General features: G+C 41.4%; 1 protein-coding gene across 13 annotated transcripts in view; it reads left to right on the forward strand.

The window, feature by feature from the left end:
• The window catches only part of tjp1a (tight junction protein 1a), a 128913-nt gene that overhangs the window by 62067 nt on the left and 46026 nt on the right, over positions 1 to 20820 (forward strand). The window lies entirely within an intron of this gene.

Below are 20820 nucleotides of genomic sequence, written 5' to 3' on the forward strand. Positions count from 1 at the left end.
ATGTCTGTTCGGTGTGAATGGGAAGAGATGCGTTGTTGTGACTTAACTTTTTATCTTCCGACATCACCAATGCCACTGGAAGTGTGTGTGTGTGTGTGGGGGGGGGGGGGGGCTCTCTTTCTGAATGGTAGACCCAACAGGCTATGCTTTAAGTCTGCATTTTATGCTTTCAATTAATGGTGTTACTTAATGGTCGCCATTAGTGACGGTTCAGTAGACTGTAAATCAGCTATAAAGTGTGCTTGGTAATTATGCTTGTAAGAAGAGCTCAGAACGAAGAGTCAGTCTACCTGTTGATGTCAGGGTTATGCCTCATTTACACTCCCTAGTACGACGGTGTCGCTTGCCAAAAAAGAACAGATCTACAAGCTAACAACGCTCAGTAGCTTGTAGATCTGTTATTTTTTTGGTCAAGCGACACGCTACATTGTAACAACTGTGCATGCATGGGGGGAAAGCCTGTTGAAAGTGCTGCACCGTTTCTTTTGCGTTTGTTTGTTTGTTGTTTGCTGCTGCTACTTGTATTTGTGCACACACTGTCGTCCCTCATAAAGCAAGCCGTGCTGCACCGCGCTGTGCCGGGTAGAATAGTAGACAACAAGCCTGCAGAGTTTGGACTGAACTGGGTCAGGTCAGGTGTGTGTACTGTAGAGACAAACGGACAGAAAGACATGTCACGAACACATCAAACCTTTGGACTTTGTTAACTGCGACTTCCATGATATGTGTAGCAATAATATTATTATTAATCATAATAAATATAATGTTTGGGTTGTTCTTGAAAACATGACCAGTTTTCTAATCTAAAACGCATGATGATGGTGGTAGAGCCTGTTTGCCGTTTGATGTCATGGTAATGAAGGAGAGCAAGAGGGCATTTTGGGGAAGTGCTTTTTAATTAGGTCATCCTCGTATTACAGCAGCTACAATACATATTTTAACAAAGTCAATATATGCGAGATTGTAATTTCCACCTAGGTGTCGAGCATTTTTGTTTGACAAGTCAGGAATGTATTTGCTTGTGTATTTAACTATGAGGTTGTGATATTCTGGTTTGGTCGGTTGTGCCAGTTCAGACGAAACCACCATTGTCCTGACAGCGGGTGATGTTATGATTTAAAGTAAACACGTTAGTTATAGTAGCAATGACCTGCAACGCTGAAAGAAAAATGATAAATACATAAATTGTCAATGTGAACTTAGAGATAGTTCGTGATAGTCTAAAGGTGAAACCACAGAAAAGAACAATTTATGTAGGCTATTTTTTTTATCTGTGAAATGTTTGCCCTCTTTCCACGTGGGTCCAACTTTGTTGTTTTGTGCTATGGGTCAGTCAACAACCGTTTTCAGACCAAAGAAAAGACACTTTAGTCGATTGAATTGGCTAACATGGGCACATGCATATTTATGTTTAGATGTATTTAATGTTTGGTCTGAGAGTTACCTTTTACACAGCAGACTTGGGGACTGTTATTCAGGGGTGACTGGTTGATTAGCTAACTGCTCTGAGACACGAGAGCACATTAAGCATCCTAGCCCACTCCTGCCTCTAACTGGCCCTACAGAGACACCCTAACTAGATTCTGTGGAAATAAAACACATCATGCATGCAGTTTTCCTATGGGAATGGGTATTGTCAGAAATAATATATGAAATGCATACCACTTGCATTTGTCTACTTTCTGTGGTGTGTCATTCACAGCTCATGTAATAACTTCTAGTTCTACCTGATAACATGCATACCAGCAATATGAGTCACATTACCGTAAGACTCTTCCTGGGAAATAAGACCATTTGTGGCTGTGCTGTCCTAATGTTTCATAGGTCAAGAATGCTATTATAGTGCTATACTACAGATGACTCATGCTCTGCCTTGGGTTTAGAGCGGATGACTGTAAGCTTACTATATAATAATGTCATGTTTCAGCAACATCATGAATGTGAATTCACAACTTCAACTTTATTTTCAAGTAATGAAAGTTAGTTTTCCTCTTTTACTGTTTTTCAATAACAGCCACCTTGTGCAGCAGTTAGAAACCCTGATGCTAATTGTTATTTGGGGGAGTGCTCTTGTGAAAAAGGGGACTCTCTAGGCAAAGCTTTTTACTTGGTGCCACAGATCCTGGGTGAACCCCAAGAAAGGGGAGTGGGAAGAACAGCCTTGCTGGTTGCCAATGTCTCTTAGGTCGTTTGAAACCACATTAATCCTCTGGATGCCACTTGCATTAAAATAAGGACATTAACTCTTCCGCACGACAATTAATGTCTTCATTCCTCCTTTCAGGCTTTTATTCACTCTTGTTTTAGGAATGCATTTGCAAAGACAGAAGAAGACATGATTTGTAGCATAAATACCACCTCCAGCCTTTACAGCGGGCCTATGTGCGCTCAGGGAAAAATGTTTGTATGCCCAGTGCCCACTCACTGCAAATTCAGTGTCACTTTAACTCTGGGAGTGTAAAAATGGGCCCATGAGGGTTTTAAATTAACAGAATTAAATAAACACTGAGGATTTTGCAGTGCTCCTCTTCTACTCTCCTTATTTTAGATGGAGAAGGTTCTATTAATTAGGGAGATGAACAGCGAGCCCAAAGCAGCTACTGTTTTGCTTTGGTGATTACACATCTCCTATTAACATCAATGAAGGCGGGAGATGTAATTAGAGGACTGAGTGCTAAGAGATGAGAGGAGAGGTGATGCGTTTGTTCTGTGTCCTTGGTTACGTGTCTATCTCCCTCTCTTAGAACTCATGTCTGATGTAGCTGCTGATGAACAGTACAGAACAGATGGTGCTCCTTTAACCACATCAACGCTGGCGTCCCTATTTTGGGCATGTTGTTATGGGCCAAATGTCTCAAGAAAATATTGTAGGCCTATATGGTTAATTTATACATGTTGTACGCCGGTTGCACAGAGAAAATAGCAGCTTTGCAAAGTGCAAGCTCACAACGACTGATGATTTTCTCCTCACTGACTTTGTCAGGAGGGGGCACCTAGTATTTCTTTTTTTTTTTAAGATGAAAGATTTTTAAAGGGCAATTTTACCTATTTTTAGGCAGTTTTGCTTTTTTTAGACTGGACACTGAAAAGAGGCAGGAAACTGAGGGCGTAGAAAGGGAAAGACATGCAACACAGTTTTCCATCTCAAACCAGGGACAGCGCAGTTGTGTGGTTCACACACTATATCCGGTCATCTACTGGTGTCTTTAGTCTAGTGTCTTCACTTCATCATAGATTCAGGAAAGACCCCCCAGACCTTTAGTAGAGCAGGCATGAGATAAGAAGCTTGTCCATTACTAAAATGGGCAGGAACAGCCTGAGGCCTGTTGGTTCAGGTGGATTTCTACAATTTTGGCCAGTTGGCCAACTTGGCCCTCTCCGGCCTATCTAGATCATGAGCCAATGGCCGTACTGCTTTTCTGGGACCTACTCCATTTCTTTGTTAGGCTTTGTTAGGCTGCCATTCAGAGAATCAATGTACTGTGGATGTGGATCCATCTACATTTATTTCCTGCCTCTTTACCATGCAACATGTGTCCTTTATTCTGTCACATGGCATCCATCACACAGGGATGTAAACAGGAGTTGACTTACTTTACATTGTTACACATAACTCTGGATCTGTGTAGCCTTTGAAGCTTGAAACTGATGTGCTATTTCCACTGTAGAAAACAGAATACATTTTCATACATTTCCAAACATTTGAGAAAATAGTGGAAATGGAAGATCTACATTGCTGAATGGGAGTTGGTCAACCCATATGACATGATGAACAGTTGTGTTCACCATGCCATGTTGGGAAAGCTGTAGTGTGGTGGTTCTCCTCCTGACCCCTTTCTTCCTGTTCTGCTGTATTTCCGCTGTACTGCAGACTTGGTTGAGATCTCCCAAATCAGTACACAGTAACATTCTGTCCTTGAGGAAGAACCATTGATTGTACCATTGGATTTTGAGCAGTAGCTCAACCTTAGTCTTTGTGAACTTTGTCAGACTGTTGGGTAGGTTGAAGGGGGGGAAATAGACAGTAAACCCAACTGTCCTGTGCCTTAATATTACTATTTCAGCTTCACAAAAGTCAAGTTAGTTTTAGTTTTTATCTAGTGCCAGATCAAGACCAGAAACCCAACAATTCAACCACGAGAAAACACGTGATGATGGCAGCAAGGAAAAAATCCCCTTTAATGGGAAGAAACATCAAACAGAACCTGGACAGAGAAACATGGATGTACTGTATAGCAAACAATAACTATAACAGTCCACAGACAAGGTCCATGGAAACCCTTGATATGTAGCCGCGGTCTGTAGTCTCAATCCATGGAAGACTGAGATGTAAAGCGCAAAAAACTCTGGGGAAGAACTCAAGTTAGTAACATGCATTGATGGGACATGAACGCATGCATATGGAGAGGAGGAGAGAGGAGCTTGGTGACTTAGGGGAAGTCCCCAGGCAGTATAAACATATAGCAGCATAACAACTGAAACACGTCAACAGAAGTTGTATGAAATAAATAAGCGAATGTCCCACCCTTTTAATTGAGATCTCAGTATAACAAATGAACGTTCGGACGGACGTGTGGAGCCAGCCCTAGCTTGAATGCAATTTGTATATTGTCATAAAGCTCTTCTAGCAGTTTGCTCCAACGTTCTCTCTATGTCAGTGATGCACTGCAGTGCAGTCACTGTCCTTGTATCCATGTCAGTTTGGAAGTCTGGGACTTAACAGATTTGAGCAACTCTGTCATTGCAACAAATTGATGGTGAATGGTATCATTTTGCAACATGTGGTATACAACTTTCAGCTGCGATATGACATATGAGTGACTGCTTGGCTTTATCACAGTGCTCCTTCATTGCTTTTTTTGCATTAAGGCCCCCACACACCTGTGACCTGATATCAGTGTTGATAAGTGTTGGGATAACTTGGGAATGCATCTGTGGCAAAAAAATCTGTTGTAGTATAGGCAGTGTGTGTACACAGTCGTGACGGGTCTTCAGTTGTAGTGAGGTGCTCAGTCGGTCACCTGTCAGTAGCAGTGGGGTGGCAGAGAGAGGGGTAGAGCTCTCTGGTTGTCTGTTTAGCCTTGCAAGGAGGAGGTCAGGGAGGGGACCTTGCAAATCACAATGGAGGTAATGCTCGTTGTAAATGTATATTTTTGTATGGTGTATTGCTACTGCTTGCTGCATTTTGCTCAAAATGCAGGTGTGTGTGTGTGTGTGTGTGTGTGTGTGTGTGTGTGTGTGTGTGTGTGTGTGTGTGTGTGTGTGTGTGTGTGTGTGTGTGTGTGTGTGTGTGTGTGTGTGTGTGTGTGTGTGTGTGTGTGTGTGTGTGTGTGTGTGTGTGTGTGTGTGTGTGTGCGTGCGCGCGCGCGTCTCAAACACCATAAGATGTTCACTGGAAAGACCATATGGTGTAGTGTGTATGTGCCCACTTTATTAGCTGTCAGATTTTCTCTGATAGCATTATTACTAAGCGTTATATGCTGTATATTTTACTTAACAATATCATTAGCGCTTAATCCTGCTTTTCTCTAAGACGAAGTCCTTTATAAAGGTCTGTAAAGTTCAATTGATGCAACAGGTGATATTCTAATATACATAGGTTTCACTTTAGTTTTCACCGTCGCAATCCCGATTGCTCATTCTCCAACTAAATCATAGGAAAATAGATATACAGGATAGATTGACCAGGTTATCAATTGAACATGATGAAGTTTGATTACTTCAGATTGTGGAGCTCGTGCCCAATGTGCTGAGTAGCCTACTTGAACAGAAATGACAGGCCAGTGAGGCCACTGTGCCACTTTTAGTCATCATTCTAGCTCTTGATAATATATTGCTCATTAGTTGTCACCTAAGTCCCTTACTGTGCAGTGTGTTTTTCTAAGATTTCTGAAATGATTAGAATTCATATGGATGTACAGTATCAATGCTGTAAGCCTCACAGTTAAGCATGCGCATGTTTATGTGTTTGTTGTAAAGCAAGCGTCAAGCTAAAAGTTTAGCACCATGCAATGTGTAGAGAGACCTGCATTTAGTGCATTTTTCACACCTTTCACACAACTCATCTCCTGTAAAGTGCAATACAAAACGTGCGCATAATGCAAACCAGTTTGGGCCATATTATGTATGTTCTTTTAGCACTGATTTACAATGAGTCTTTCACAAAACAGGGCAGTCATTTCAACAACTGTCAATTAAGCTGTCTATAGTTGCTGTTTGATTTATTTGTGCTGCTGAAAAAGCAACAATTCATGTCATATTTGAGAGCTAGATAAAAAATGTGCAGTTTGTTTTGTATCAAACATTTTTAACGGCCAATTGAATTCTAGTCGGTCAGTGGCCTGTAAATACCAGCCAAAGGAAACATTAAGGCCCAGGGAGGAGTGGGGGCAATATCGCCACAAACGCATATTATTCTAAAAGTAAGTCTGTGCCCAGGCAAATGTGTCTCCCTAGTAAAAGAGAGGACAAAAAAGGAAGGTAACTTCAGTAATTGTTCATATTTTTCAGAAAGGGGAAGCTGACCGTGTGCGATAACAAAAATATCTCCTTGTTATTGAAATGTGGTCTGCTTTCAGAATTGAGATGATGAGGGCAGAAGTTAGAAAGCAGCTGTTTTTATTTTGAGTCCACCAGAGGACCTAGAAGGGATTTGGATATCAAGGCTGTCTGACCTGCTTATCCTTTCATCTCTGCAAGGAATTCCAGGACAGAACCGAGTCAACCGACCAGCAGGAGGTCGGCGGATGGAGCTGAGAGGAGAGAAAATAGAAAATACCTTTTTTGAATGGGAAGAGTGAGGGGGGCAGAGGAGGCATGGTGAAATGGAGGAAGGAGGGGTTGGGAGGGAGATATGCACTGGCTTTAATCAGAATCACATGGTGGATCTTAAAGAGACCTGCTCTCACCCGTAATCACAGCATTATTGCTCAGTGAGTCGCTGGAGCTTTGTCACTGTCTGTGGCACACACACACAGAACCCCTCGTTTTCAAAGAACTTGTCTAGAGAGTTGAGTTTGAGATATTGCCATATAGGCCTGTTATACCATTGGTGCAGTAGGTATCGTATCAAAGCCTCAAGAATTCAGTTTCGAATTAATGATCTTAAAAGCCCCCCTCCAGGCAATTGTCCTTGGCTACTAATTACCACCCTCATGTTCTCGCTAAACTGGGTACACTTATGATTTCACATTGTATACCTCTATAACAACCAGACATTTTAGGGAAGGGTTTTTTGACTGATTGTGAAACAAGGACCACCACCCTGACTAAGAATCAACCTGGAGATCGCTGTTGTGTGGGTGGGGATATGGGCTAAGATGAGATTGTTCTTGTGTTGCTCAGAGTTTGTCTATTCTTGGCATGGTGGTGGACAAGGACCTAGTCTCATGTCATTTTCTGGGTCCAGCATAGCCCGTAGTTGCGAAAGGTCAAAAACACTTTGCTTTTTACTTCTGCCTGACAACTCATCTAGAACGTCTTGTTGAAGTCTTCACTCTCACAGTGACAGTAGTAGTCTATTGATAACCTTATGATGAGGGTATTTTATTTTTTCTTATCAATGATATATTAGATGTGGACTGATCAGTGAAATGGAGAGGGAGGTGTGTGACACTGTTACTTGCTTTACCGTTGTTTCAATGAAGTAGCCAGACCAACCAAGCTAGGACAGCCTTCCATCATTTTTGGCATGGCAGGTTGCTGCAGGGATTTATCAACCCCACTACACAGGCACAAGGGATTTGATGCGAACGCATATGTGTGCGTGCAGTGGGAGAGAATGTGGCAGCGGTGGCTCAGCTGAGCTAGGAAGAGATTCATCCCAAGGCATGTTATGTGACCTCTCTCTCTCACACATTTCATTTGGTTGACAAGGATGCGTATCCCGATGACATAAAGATGCTACAGTTATATGCCATATATATATATATATATATATATATATATATATATATATATATATATATATATATATACACACACACACACACATACATACCAAATAATGTTATAACATTATGCAAAACCCAAGAGTGGAGTTTTCATACAATTGGAGGGTTTCAATGTAAGTAGCTACAGCATGAGCCATAAATAGAGGGGGGGGGGCATTATACACATGATTTGTTCATTCGTTTTTCAGGACTTGTTCTGTGATTGATTGATTGATGTACTTTATTTAGTAAGACATGAGAACAACAGTACATGGAAGTACAAATTCACAATACGAGGTCTACTAAACTGGAAGACTCATTAAAGCACTGGGCTTGTTTCAAATGAGTTTTCAAATGAGTTCCCCACGGCCCACGCACACAAATCATGACACAAATCTCTCTGACTTTTGATTGACTCATTATATTTCCCTACCAAAACAGAACAATTTGTCTCTTTATCTAAAATGAAAGCAGTGATGGTTTGATTTTCTGTTTTTGTCAGATATACAGTACAGGCTGTCTGTATTTCTCACATTGTCCCTGATGTTGAGAACAGAGAGGTAAAGACTTTCAACCTGGCGTCCCTATTTGGGTGTGATTCAGACTGGGAAGAGATTCCTTTTGAACATTTTCAAAAGTATATATATAAATAAAGAGGGATTATTTGTCTCACTCATACAAGCAGCGAAATGTTAGTTTGGCATGTTCTTCAAGACAGTGCTGCTAACAACATCAATACAATATACACAAGATAATAGAGCTGATACTGAATTGCCATCAAATTCTGTTATTCTGATATTAGGTTAACCCATTTAGACCTGAGGCCGATTCTAAAAGCGCCTTCTAAAACCTAACCTAAGATTTCTGAAAAATGTCAAATTCTTACTAAAAAAATGTAATGTATACAACATGATGTTGCTATATGTATAGCAACAACTGATGAGACACAGAGGTGGCTCCCGGATTCAAAGGTATAACAACGTATAGGTGGCAGCAGGTCTAAATGGGTTAAAAAGTGGTCATCACATATTTTATGAAATGAGAATTAACCCCTATTTGTCTACATGTGAGAATCCCTTTTACACTTTTGACAGTAAATGTTAACCATTTCATTGACATTTAGTACACCTGTCCATTAGCCAGTCCATTTACATGGTTCTTCTAAGCTGATCCATAATAAACTTTTAAGTTTTCTAAGAAATTCTTATCTTGTAGGTACAGAGATGTATCTCCGTAGTCAGAATCACACTGAATCAGATTGTGCTTAGTGCTGCGCACTATTTCGAAATATCGATGTTGTGATTGACTACATATTGTCTTGGATTTGGATATTGCTTGCCGATATGGCATAAGTGTTGTCTATTCTTGGTTTTAAAGGCTGCATGACAGTAAAGTGGTGTAATTTTATTTTCTGAAAGTACCCGACTGTTCTAGCTGTTCCATTATTTGCCTTTATCCATTTAGTTATTCTATAGGCATTACTGATTATTATTTATCAAACGTATGTACATATTTTGTGAAAGCACCAGTAGCCATTCCCACAATATTGTCACAATATTAATATCAAGTCACAAATATTGTGGTATTTTGTCCGGATCGCCTAGCTGTAGTTGCTCTCCTGTCTTCAGTACAGACACACCTGCTAAAAACCGATCACTCACTCACTCACTCACTCTCCCTCTCCCTCCTATGTAAAGGAGGCACTTGGTGTTGAGTTGTAGTTTGTCCTGCTCCCACTCATGACACTCCTTTCCCAGTAACCTATTTCACAGTGTTATCTTGTTATAGATAACGATGCCATTTGCTAATTGCGTCCACCATAAACAACTCTGACATCTCTTCCTCAAGCTCTCTGTTTGTTTTCTGTCGTTCTGTCTCTCCGTTACCTAAACCCCTGGAGGGTTTGTTAGAGCTGCATGTTGTTTACGGTTTTCTCATGAGAATTGCGATTAACACTGCAGGTCCTAAACCTCCTATTTCGTCGCAAATTTGTTTGGTCTGCACTTGCCCTTTACAAATGTTACGCAATAACAATTTCATTCTTATGCTTATTAACTCATGTCAAAAGAAAGTGACATCACATATAAGGCAATACTAATACTGCCAAGTGGAATAATCTAGGCTTATTCCCTCCTAGGGGGAAAAAAGTTGAGAATGCTGGTTGTTTTCTTAATTCCAGTATCTTCTTTATATGTATCTGTCCTCAGTGATGTGTGGGGTGGCAGTGTGACTCAGGAGCAGTTAACTTTACCGTTTGGGAACCGTAAGGATTCATATTGATGTGTCCTTGAGCAAAACACTGAACCCCTTACTGCTCCCGATGAGGGTGGTACCTTGCATCGTTGCCTCTCAGTCTGGGTGAATGTAATGCACATTGTAAAGCGGATGCAGACCAATACTGCAGTACATGCAATTTATGTAAACCTTGTCTTCCTGATAACTGATTTAACTGATAACACACAGGGAGGCTCTCCCATCAACAACTGATTGAATGCACAACAAGGGTCTATTTTATTGGCCCTGCTGTAAACTTAACCATTCCTCTGAAAACAAAGCATCATCGGTGAGTGTTCATATGCTCTGGGATAAAGGATTGAATTTTTCTCGACTTAAATATTGTAATTAGTTAATTTGCCAGTCTCAATGGTTGACACTTGTGAGTTAGGGTGAGCAGTGCTTTGTAGATGACATTTATGTATGATCTTGTCCTTAATGTGCATCTCATAAAAGTATGCTTAGACCCCCGCCCCACTCTGGCTCTCATCTCACGGCCAATGGTAATTGCATAGCCAGTTAAGTGGTGGGAACATGACTGTTCCACCAGTAACTCATTAATTCACTATAGATGCTGGCCCACAACATGCCTATTGTGGCAGAGTCCTCAGAAGGCTTGGGAATGCTGTGGAGTGGGCTTGGCCTCTTGTTTTAGTTGCACCATGTGACTCTGCCGGGATATGTGCTGTGGCTCAGAATTGCGCAGTGTGAAAGATTATGAGCAACTTAAAATTTGAAAGGCATGTTGTTATTGTCCCCCCCCCAGAATGTCAAAACCTCCTCACCCAAAATTAACGCTTTCACTGTCTAGTTACTAGATTGATTGATTGAATATTTTATTAGGCAAAAAAAATGTAAAACAACACATTTACATTTAAAATACTTTGTCTAACAGGTCCGTTCATAAAAGTCCTTGCGGACTTGTTTCCAATGAGGGCCTTGGTATTCAATTCATAGACATATATAGTGGCATCACAGTTCGAATATCATTACACAAAGAAAATAAAAAAACAGCAAGAATATATATATATCTATATATCTATATATATATCTATACACATATATATATATATATATATACATACATATATACATACATATAATACTATGTACAACAAAATAAAATAAAAAAATAAAAAAGGGGGGGGGAGATATGTACAAGAACAGGGGGGGGGGTCGGCTATCTAATGGGAAAATGGTACTACCTCCTCTTTTGGCCTCCTGAAAGGTGATTTTTTTAAGGCTCTTTTAAATGAGCCCAGCGAACTGCATTTTTTGAGGGATGGGGTTAGCCCATTCCAATCCTGGGTGGCAGTGCTGTAGAAGGAGAATTTGCCCATGTTTGTTTTATGGGTGGGTGGTACTAGTACACATATTTAGACACTGAAACTGTATCTCTTGCAACATATTTTAGATTATACAATGAATTTGTTTTTTGTTTTTTTTGCCGTGTGACTAACCGAAATCTGTTGCTGTTGTTGGCTAGTGTTGGTTTATTCTTTCTGATGTCAGGGGGGGCAGACAAACATCGTCATGGACCCCCTGCTGAATGTTCCCTTTGTTTAACACATCTGTGTGTGTACTGGCATGCTCTCTCTCAAGTGCTTTAGCGTGTTTCGTTGCTGTCGATCCCAGCTCAAGTGTGATATGGAGCTCTTTACTTGCACGTTGTGGTTTAGTTTCTGTCATTGACACACCCACTGCACTTTTAGCTGATTGCTGCTAGGCAAGCAACAGCCTCTCCAACCTTCAGAGATTGACCTGATCTGTAGCCAGATCACTATGACTTTAAAAACAAATAAACAAAAAAATAATAATAATAATTAAATTTACTACTCATGGGCGGTTGTGGTTTGGATTTTCTTCAGTGAAATAACTGCATTCACTTCAAGTCACTTGAGCTGTGCTGTGTTCGTGCTCCCATTATATGCACTGTTTTCAAAACGGTGAGGAAATGAGAAGCAATATATTGACAGAGATAAACAGAGGGAGAGATTAGAAACAGAGAGAGCGAGAGCGCCAAAGGGTGGAGAGAGAGAAAGCGAGGGAAACACTTTGGAATGAGAAACAGGCTGTGAGAGAGACAGAGAGTTGGGTTTTGTCTCCTTATCAGCACATTCCTCTTGAGTGAAAGTGTGTGTGTGTGTGTGTGTGTGTGTGGAGGGGGTGGGTGATAGTAGTAGTGTGAGTATTGATAGCTATGTGTCCACTGATTGGATAAAATCCAAACGTTCCTACAGTGGAAGTATCTGTTTACTGTCCTGACCACCTTGGCCTGTACATTAAAGCCCCAAAACACAGACGGAAGAGTAAGAGTGTGTGTATTTATGTAGCAGGGTAGCCCTGCATGTAGTGTAGAAATGTAATATCCCCCTTGACCAGAGGGTAGTCCTGTTTTGCTGAGCCATATATGTCCAGGTTTACCATGCAGGAGAACTGGGCTTGAATCCAGGTGGTTAGTTGCGCGCGCGCACACACACACACACACACACACACACACACACACACACACACACACACACACACACACACACACACACACACACACACACAGTATTTAGAGTTATTAAATCCATATGTCTTACAACCTTTTCATAAATGCACATTCTAAACTCACCATTATTAGTACATTCCCACAAGAATATATTGATGCCATCCAGCTAAAGTATTAAACGCCCTACTATTATCCTGCTATTACATGAGCAAAACTCTGTCAGTCTGTCAGACTCATCCATTCATCTACTCAGAGGGTTGAAGAATCGCTCAAATTGCACATGGGCACTGACAAATTGTCTTACGAGGTACGAGGAAGCACATTCTTCACATATCGTTGCTGTTGGGTGGAAACCTTGTATGTCAAAAACTGTTACTTTTCAGAAAAAGGAAAACAGAACCAGTGTTCCAATGGATCCAATGTAGTTATTATTTAGTCACAAGCTCTTGTTAATACTTTTCATTGGTTCAATATTTCTAAAACACACACACACACACACACACTTAACTACTTTTTTTCTATTTCTATCCATTTATCCATTTCTATCCTATATTGAAATTGGCTAATGGGAGGGCGGGCGAGCCGGCAGGCGGACGGACCTCCGACGTCACTCTGACTCAGCCATAACCATTTGAGGAGTTCCCAATGCAGCTATGCCTAAATATAGAGTGTGTTATCTAACCTCAATGTGTCGACTACTCGACTTGGCATCAGCCGCAAACAAATCATTTAGCTCCATTTATGGGCACAAAAAGGGAGTATGCCCATATATGATCATACACTGATGACTTCAGCAATCTCCATACATGGGCATAAAAAGGGACAAAGGGTTGTTCAGAGCCACAGATCCAACCGCTATGCCCATATATGGTCATGTGCATACTGGGACCAACCGACTTGAAACTCGGCGCGTGCAGCGGCAAGGACTCAAGGGAGTGTGTTGCCTGGCGCGAAGAAGTTCGGATATTTGGATGTTCAGTTGTCCAGAACCACCGATCCAACCGATATGCCCATCTATGGGCATTCCAATATATGGGCATATACTACCCCCAACTATGACTCAGATGTGCACAAGATCTACAAGGTCACTCGGCCAGACAGCCACAATATGTAAGAATGTATTCGAATTTTCGCTACAGACGATGGGATCTGTAGTCGCAGTCCAGGCTCAGGCGGATGGTGGGTGGAAATGCAAGTATCTACTAGTTACTGTATAAGCCACAAAGTCTCATTTCAATCAAACTATGTGGGAATTAAAGTTGGACTCCAACCAAGAAGTTGCTACGCTGTTCTTGTCTCCCCAGAGGGCAGAGGGCATTCGGTGTGGTTAAGTTAGGATGGCATTCCCACCAGATACGCTGCACACGACATGCTAGCCTATAGTTTATCTTAGCTGTGTGTGTGTGTGGGTCAGTGGACAGCCCTGCTGCACATCAACCCTGTGGAGCTACACTGCTTAGCGGAAATAATCCTCATTTTACAGGGCCAGCACCTGATCCCAAAGACCCCTGATGAGGCTGACTCCACATGAGTGATTATACCATGTCCTTCATGGTTGGGTCACCTACAGAACCACCGGGTCCTTATTTCATACAGAGAAGGCCATGCTGCTGTTGTTAACTGTTAACCTATGATTTGTTTCATACGGAACGTTTTCGGCTTGTTGTAAAGTGACATTACTCATCAGAAAATCACTGACAGGTTACAGTAGCCATCCCAATATCAACTATGACCTGGAGTTCTCAAATCATGCCATGTGGATCAAATGACTGGCCAGCAGTGGGTATAGTAGTATGACGGACTGTTAAAGGTTCTACTTCTATGACATTCATTTTCACCTTTTTTATTTTTGGGCGGTGTAGCCGCCCCTATAAGTGGGGTTGGGACACCTCATTAGTACACCCTTCGCTGTTCTGTGATTGGCTCGTAATAGCACACCCCTCTACATTAGTACACCCCTAGCTGTACTGTGATTGGCTAGCGAGACACATGATGAAATTAATAACCAATAAACAGGACTATGCACTTAAAAAAAAATAAAAAAAATAAGTGAGCTTCCATCACTGTGATGACCACTGTGATGACCACACCGCTCACTTCACACTGGGTGTGATTTTTTAATGTTTTTTTGGGGGGTTTTATGACCTCAATTACACCCAAAAAATCTGAACTTTGAACATTCAATGGATTTTCTGTGGTCTGGGGTTTTCTGAATAATTAGGCTGAAAAGTAATCTGAGCTTGGCCCTTTGGCAGTGAAGTCACAGGCCATTAATCCCGCCCACTCTCCTCCCCTATCCTTTCCTTTGGGGGGGGGGCGGAGCAGAGGCGATGATTGACAGGCAAAATCCCTCAACAGCGACACCCGCAGGCAAAGCTTTCTTTTTTCATTGCAGTTGAAAAGGCTTTCGAAATGTGAGAGAAAAACACCTGCCATGGATCACTGGAGTGGATTTTTTTGTTAAAACTTTTTATACACGTTTGAAGGACCATGACAAAGACTTTTAATGTGTGGTAAAACTGAATGTCATGAAATCTTTAAGGACAGACCGTATGTTTGTGGATATCTGTGATTTATTGCAGACAGTGATGGCACTAAATATCCTTACATTATGCAGCCCTTGCTCTGACTGTCATTGCTACCAGCATGGCCTTTTGAGATAATTAACAATTCAAAACTCATCACTGCTGCAATGGCGGTCGAAAATAAAGTCACTTCCACCGAACGTAGATTGTGTAGGTCACCAGCGCACAGATTTCACATTGTCAGAATGAAAAGTCTTCAGTTTTCTCCCCACCAGAGTTGCCTTTTGGTAGATGCTAATATGTTTTTTAACACGTTTTATATATTGGTCAACGCAGGTCTTATTTTGAAGTCCTCCTACCGGAAGGCCGATTTCTTACTTGACACTAGATTGACACTAGATTGAGACTCTGGATTAAGAGATTGTGGTTAGAACTTGTCTTCCTTCATGAGACGGCAGCAAACGGTTCAGATTAACATTTTAATCCAAAATCCCGGATTATAGGTTTTGTATTTATTTTATTGCCAGCCTCACTATTATAGCAATGACTGTGTACCAAATAGTGGTGTGTGTGTGTGTGTGTGTGTGTGTGTGTGTGTGTGTGTGTGTGAGCAATGACTGTGTAACAAATAGTGGTGTGTGTGTGTGAGCAATGACTGTGTAACAAATAGTGGTGTGTGTGTGAGCAATGACTGTGTACCAAATAGTTGTGTGTTTGTGAGAGGCGTGTTTGTCAGGGTCAGTGGTGGACAACGCACTGCTGTATTTAAATCAGAAATGTCAAAAATAAATACATTCTAGATCTACAAGCTCACAACGGTGTGACATGTTGTGAACTTGTTGATCAGCTATTTTAACTTTGGAAGTTTGGGTCCCAACTCCAAGAGTCCTTTGACTCCCTTTCTAGAAATGTTCAATATTTCTATTTGAAATGTAGCAAAGTGAAAGTCATGAGCTTGTTCATTTTTTTTAGTCCTTAAGTAAAGTAAATGTACTTTATTACTGTCCACCACTGCTCAGGGTTCTGTATGACAGAACAGAGCTGATGTTTGACACTAATTGATCTCAGCGTTTTTGAGTGGTCAGCACATCATTGCTGACCCATGCCCTGTTGCATCATCATAATCATCATCATCTGTCTATTGGCTAGTTTCCGTGCTTTGCAGTGCACACACTTGTGTGTGCGTGCGTGTGTGCGCCCCCTCCCTGTCTTTCTATTACAATTATACACTGGTCTACAACTGGCTGCAGTGCCCTGAAGGTCATGATGAAGGTATTTCGGTGCTGTTAGGTTAGTAGCCATGTACATAGCATCACATGGCACAGCAGCACATGCTAATTCGGGAAATGAACAGAATGTGAAAGCTTGCATGAGTGGTTTTCATGTCGTTACATGTGTTGGCTGATGAGTGCTTGCCTTGCAGACACTTAACTTAATGTGTATGTATGTGTGCAGAACCAGAATGCCAATGCAACATTGCTTTCTGGCTTGCATAATTTCTCTCTTCTGGGATCCATCCAACAAGATATACTGTATATAGTTGCCATGGATATAATAACCCCATTGACATGGAATGTGCATGGTAGTGGTAATGCAGGTGTTGCCCATTCATTCCACTGTTGATCCCTTATAATTGGCTACTGTGGTCTTGGTTATGAAACTCCTTCTCCTCCTACCACCTCCCGATCCAGTGGGCATCTGTTAATGGAAGAAATGCCTTAACCAGTTCCCGTGCCTCTTCTCCAGTGCAGTTATGTCATTTTGTCATTCTCTCAAAGTGGGTGGGGTATCCTGAGAATGACATAAGAGCAAAATGGCCACCGTGTGAATACGGTCAATGCTGTGGTGGGTCAGAAACACTGGTCTGCTGCTAGCTGGCATCTGCTATAGTGTAAAGACTTTATCTTGGCTGAAATGAGTATGTGGAATGCCAGCAGCACTGTCCTACCAGACATCTGGGATGTGTCTAGTGTGTGTGTCTGCTTGTCTGTCTGTGTGTGTGTGTGTGTGCGTGCTCATGTATGGACATTGTGCGTGCGCGTGTGTGTGATTATGTCTGTAAAACCCAAGCTGTCCCAGGTGTTTATTCCGGTGGTTTGACCCCAGTACACCAGAGTGAGTCATGGGAGCTGCAATCAGAGCACTGTAGCGAGAGCTCACTGCTCCTCTGAATCACACTGTTAAAGGATTAGTGTATTAAAATTGATTTTTACGTGTGTGCTGTTGTGCATGCATGTTAGTCTATCCTTCTCTCTCGTGCTTAATACACTTTTCGACACGTAAGCCAAACCTTGGACATCAAACCAGTTCATTGGGGACACAATTGCTGTGCCCAATTTAATTTCACTGCAGTTTGATAGATAAAGAATGTATCTGTTAGGGTTAGGTTAGGGTTGGATCCATAACAGGATATCACGGTTCAGTGGATAACACCATTATCTTATCGTTTTTTGTGAGCAGTCATATTATGGAGAACGGAGATGCAAAGGACAGGCAAACTAAAATCTCCACCCTCGGTGCTCGTGCTGCAGGGCTCTCTGAGAGGACCATATGGTGCATATTATAGAACAGCTTATTTAATTAATGTCATTGTTGGAAAACACCAATCAGGGATTTTCCCTCCCATTGGCTATATACGATTAAATCACCAATCAGAGAACAAGCCTAGTGCAATGATATGCTTACTTGCCGGCTGCTTTAAACAAGCAAAGAAGATTAAAAAACGAAGAAATTGTACATGGCAGACAATAAGGGAGTAAATTAAAATTTAAAAAATCCAAGTATTTTTAAACATGGAATATAGAACAGATCAAATGTGCAAACATAGGGAGGCAGCTCTCATGGTGAGACAACATGGTTTTGCCTGGCTGCCTGCTAAATTGTGTGTGTGTGTGTGTGTGTTTGTGTGAACTGTATGTCCGGTGAATATGACAGGTAAAGAATGGCTCCTCCTCAGGGCAGTTGTGATCCGCTCTGTTACAACAGCGATCTCTTCATGTGTCATTGTTGGATGCAATCTAAAATGCAGTTCACAATTCTCATAACATGTAATCTGGACACAATCATTAGCCTAGATCAGTGATTCTCAACCTTTTCAGGCCGTGACCCACCCAAATAATATTTGAACTGGGGACCCCCCACTCTGTAGCAGTTGAGGTATTCAATGTTGTTTGACTCGGTTCCACAGATAAATATTGTGAAAATAGCCGATCTACAAGCTCACAACACTTGTAGATCGGTTATTTTCATTTTTTTTGCCTCTTTCTTATATTATTTGTCAATTTGGCCAGTGTTTGACCAGTTTTTATAGTATAGTTTGTTGATTACGTTTGATGCAGTAATGGTCTTTTTTATTATTATTATCTTGGTATTTAAAAATGTCTTAAGTCCTTAAATTGTCACTTCACTGTCACCTGGGACCCCTCAAAAATCATGTGGGGACCCCCCTGCGGCTCCCAACCCACAGGTTGAGAACCACCTCACAAAATATAATCTTTGACCACAAATAATTTACTTCCCCTCAAGATCTTCTTTCAGTTATATTGTGAGTGATGTCATGATATATAAACTTTATTACAGGCTTGTGTTATATTTTATTATAATAGCATTATACCTTGTTAGGTATAATGCTATGCTATATATATACCTCCTATCTGACTGAATAATACAATAGTCAGAGAGCTGATGTGTATATTTCATTCTAGAATCAAGGTTTATTTGTCACTGCTCAAACAGGTTACAAACCAACACACTTGCATTTCACTGCCTTGTACCTAACCTGTACAAATACAACTTGTTGATTCTTGGTTATTGATTCATGGACACGAAAACAGCGGGTGAGTGAGTGCCTGCATACAGTGACAGTCTATGGGCCGCAAGCCTTGACATAGACGACGCGAAACGATCTTAAGATGAGGTAAACTATATCAAGCAGGAATTGTCGTTTTTCTTCACAGGGACTTTTCTATGGAAGCTAAGGCTATTTCCTGCAAACAGGAAGTTGAGAGTTTTCCTGTGTGTTCCACTGGCTGCTCTTGGTTAGGCCTACTTCCTGCCTGAGACTATCGGACCAGAGCAGACACACTAACCTAAAGCTCTGTCAGGGTTTTACCTTACACTACTAGTCTAACACTGCTTGTCTACAACGTGAATGACTTAGTAATACTGCAAGGTTTTCATAAAACTTCACATAGGAGTGCTAAGGACCATCACTGTCGTAGTTAGACAAAGGACCACTGTAGTATTAACTGTACAAAACTCCTCAGAAGTCAGTGTTCCATACCAAATTGGCTCTAAAGCATTTTCCTTTTTTTGAAAGCTGGCACATGATGGCAGAGTCGTCTGGCCTGGCCTCTTACGCCTTTTATCTTCGACTGCCCGTTGTGCACTGCTGCGCCATAGCTTTGTGTGTTTTGATACACCCACTGCATGAAGCATTTGTTTGGAATGTCTGTTAGTTGTCTGTGGGAGGAAAAGTGGTGAGTAATGCACCACTGGTTGTCAACCGTTAGAGACTGAGGAATTGTAGGCCTGCATTGTCACTCGCTTTCCTGCACTTCCGGTTTACTCATGACATCAGACATCATAACATGACCTCATCCTCACCTGTTGTATTTGTTCTTGCTTATTGGAACGACTAGAAAGATAGGTGTGTGTGTGCGAGAGAGAGAGAAAGTTTGGACATCGGTTGGACTATTTTTAAGTATGTAAGCCCCCTAAGTTGCAATGTGACACAGCTCTGTTTACACATTAATGTATTCCCTTTTAATTGTACATACATTTCTTAGTTCTGACTGTTTAATTTCACACTTGCTTTTGCAATGTATACGTATGTTTTCTCATGCCAATAAAGCTCCTTTTGAATTGAATTGAAATTGAATGAGAGAAAGACAGAGAAGCCTTGAATGCCAGACCTGTCTGTATGTCTCCTAGCTTTCCACAGCAAGTTATTTTGATCCATTCAGTCAGGCATTCTGTCAATCAGTCAGTGCAACCTGGAAAACTGGGCTGATCTCAGGCCTTTGAAGGCCCTGAGTGGGCTGTTATGATCTGTACTGGACTGCTAGGCTGGGCTGGGTTGGGCCCAACCAGCCGGGCTGTAGTTTGAACAAAGAGGCCCTGTAGTTTTAGATCATGGCTGTGTGTGTGTGTTTCCAATACCAACGCCTGCTCATTCTTTCCCAGCACAGAGCCTTGCTGGCCAGAGCTCAACCCTAATGTGAATATATAAATACACCAGCCTATCGACAGTCCATGCACCATCAAGCTCACCATTGTTTTACATTCCTCGTTGACTTGTTGGATAAACCTTTTTTTTCTTGTTCATTTTTGCACCAGCAGTTTATTCCTTTCTTCTCTTTTTTTTTTTGCTGTAAGAAAATCAAACGTTGCTTTCATTATACATCATACATTGGTTTTGGCCACCAAAGATGTACGGAGATCTCCTGTTCGATCTTGTGGAATGTACTTGTAATACTACATCAGATTACTGGGTTCAGTGGGTTGGTCAACCATCAAGAAATGCATGGTGAAGCAGGTTGTAATGCTTTCCTACATGTGTTAGGGATTTTTCATACTCACAGGTTTCCAGACCTTG

Source organism: Gymnoscopelus microlampas (assembly GCF_963454915.1).
Source record: "Gymnoscopelus microlampas genome assembly, chromosome: 1".
Lineage (NCBI taxonomy): Eukaryota > Metazoa > Chordata > Actinopteri > Myctophiformes > Myctophidae > Gymnoscopelus > Gymnoscopelus microlampas.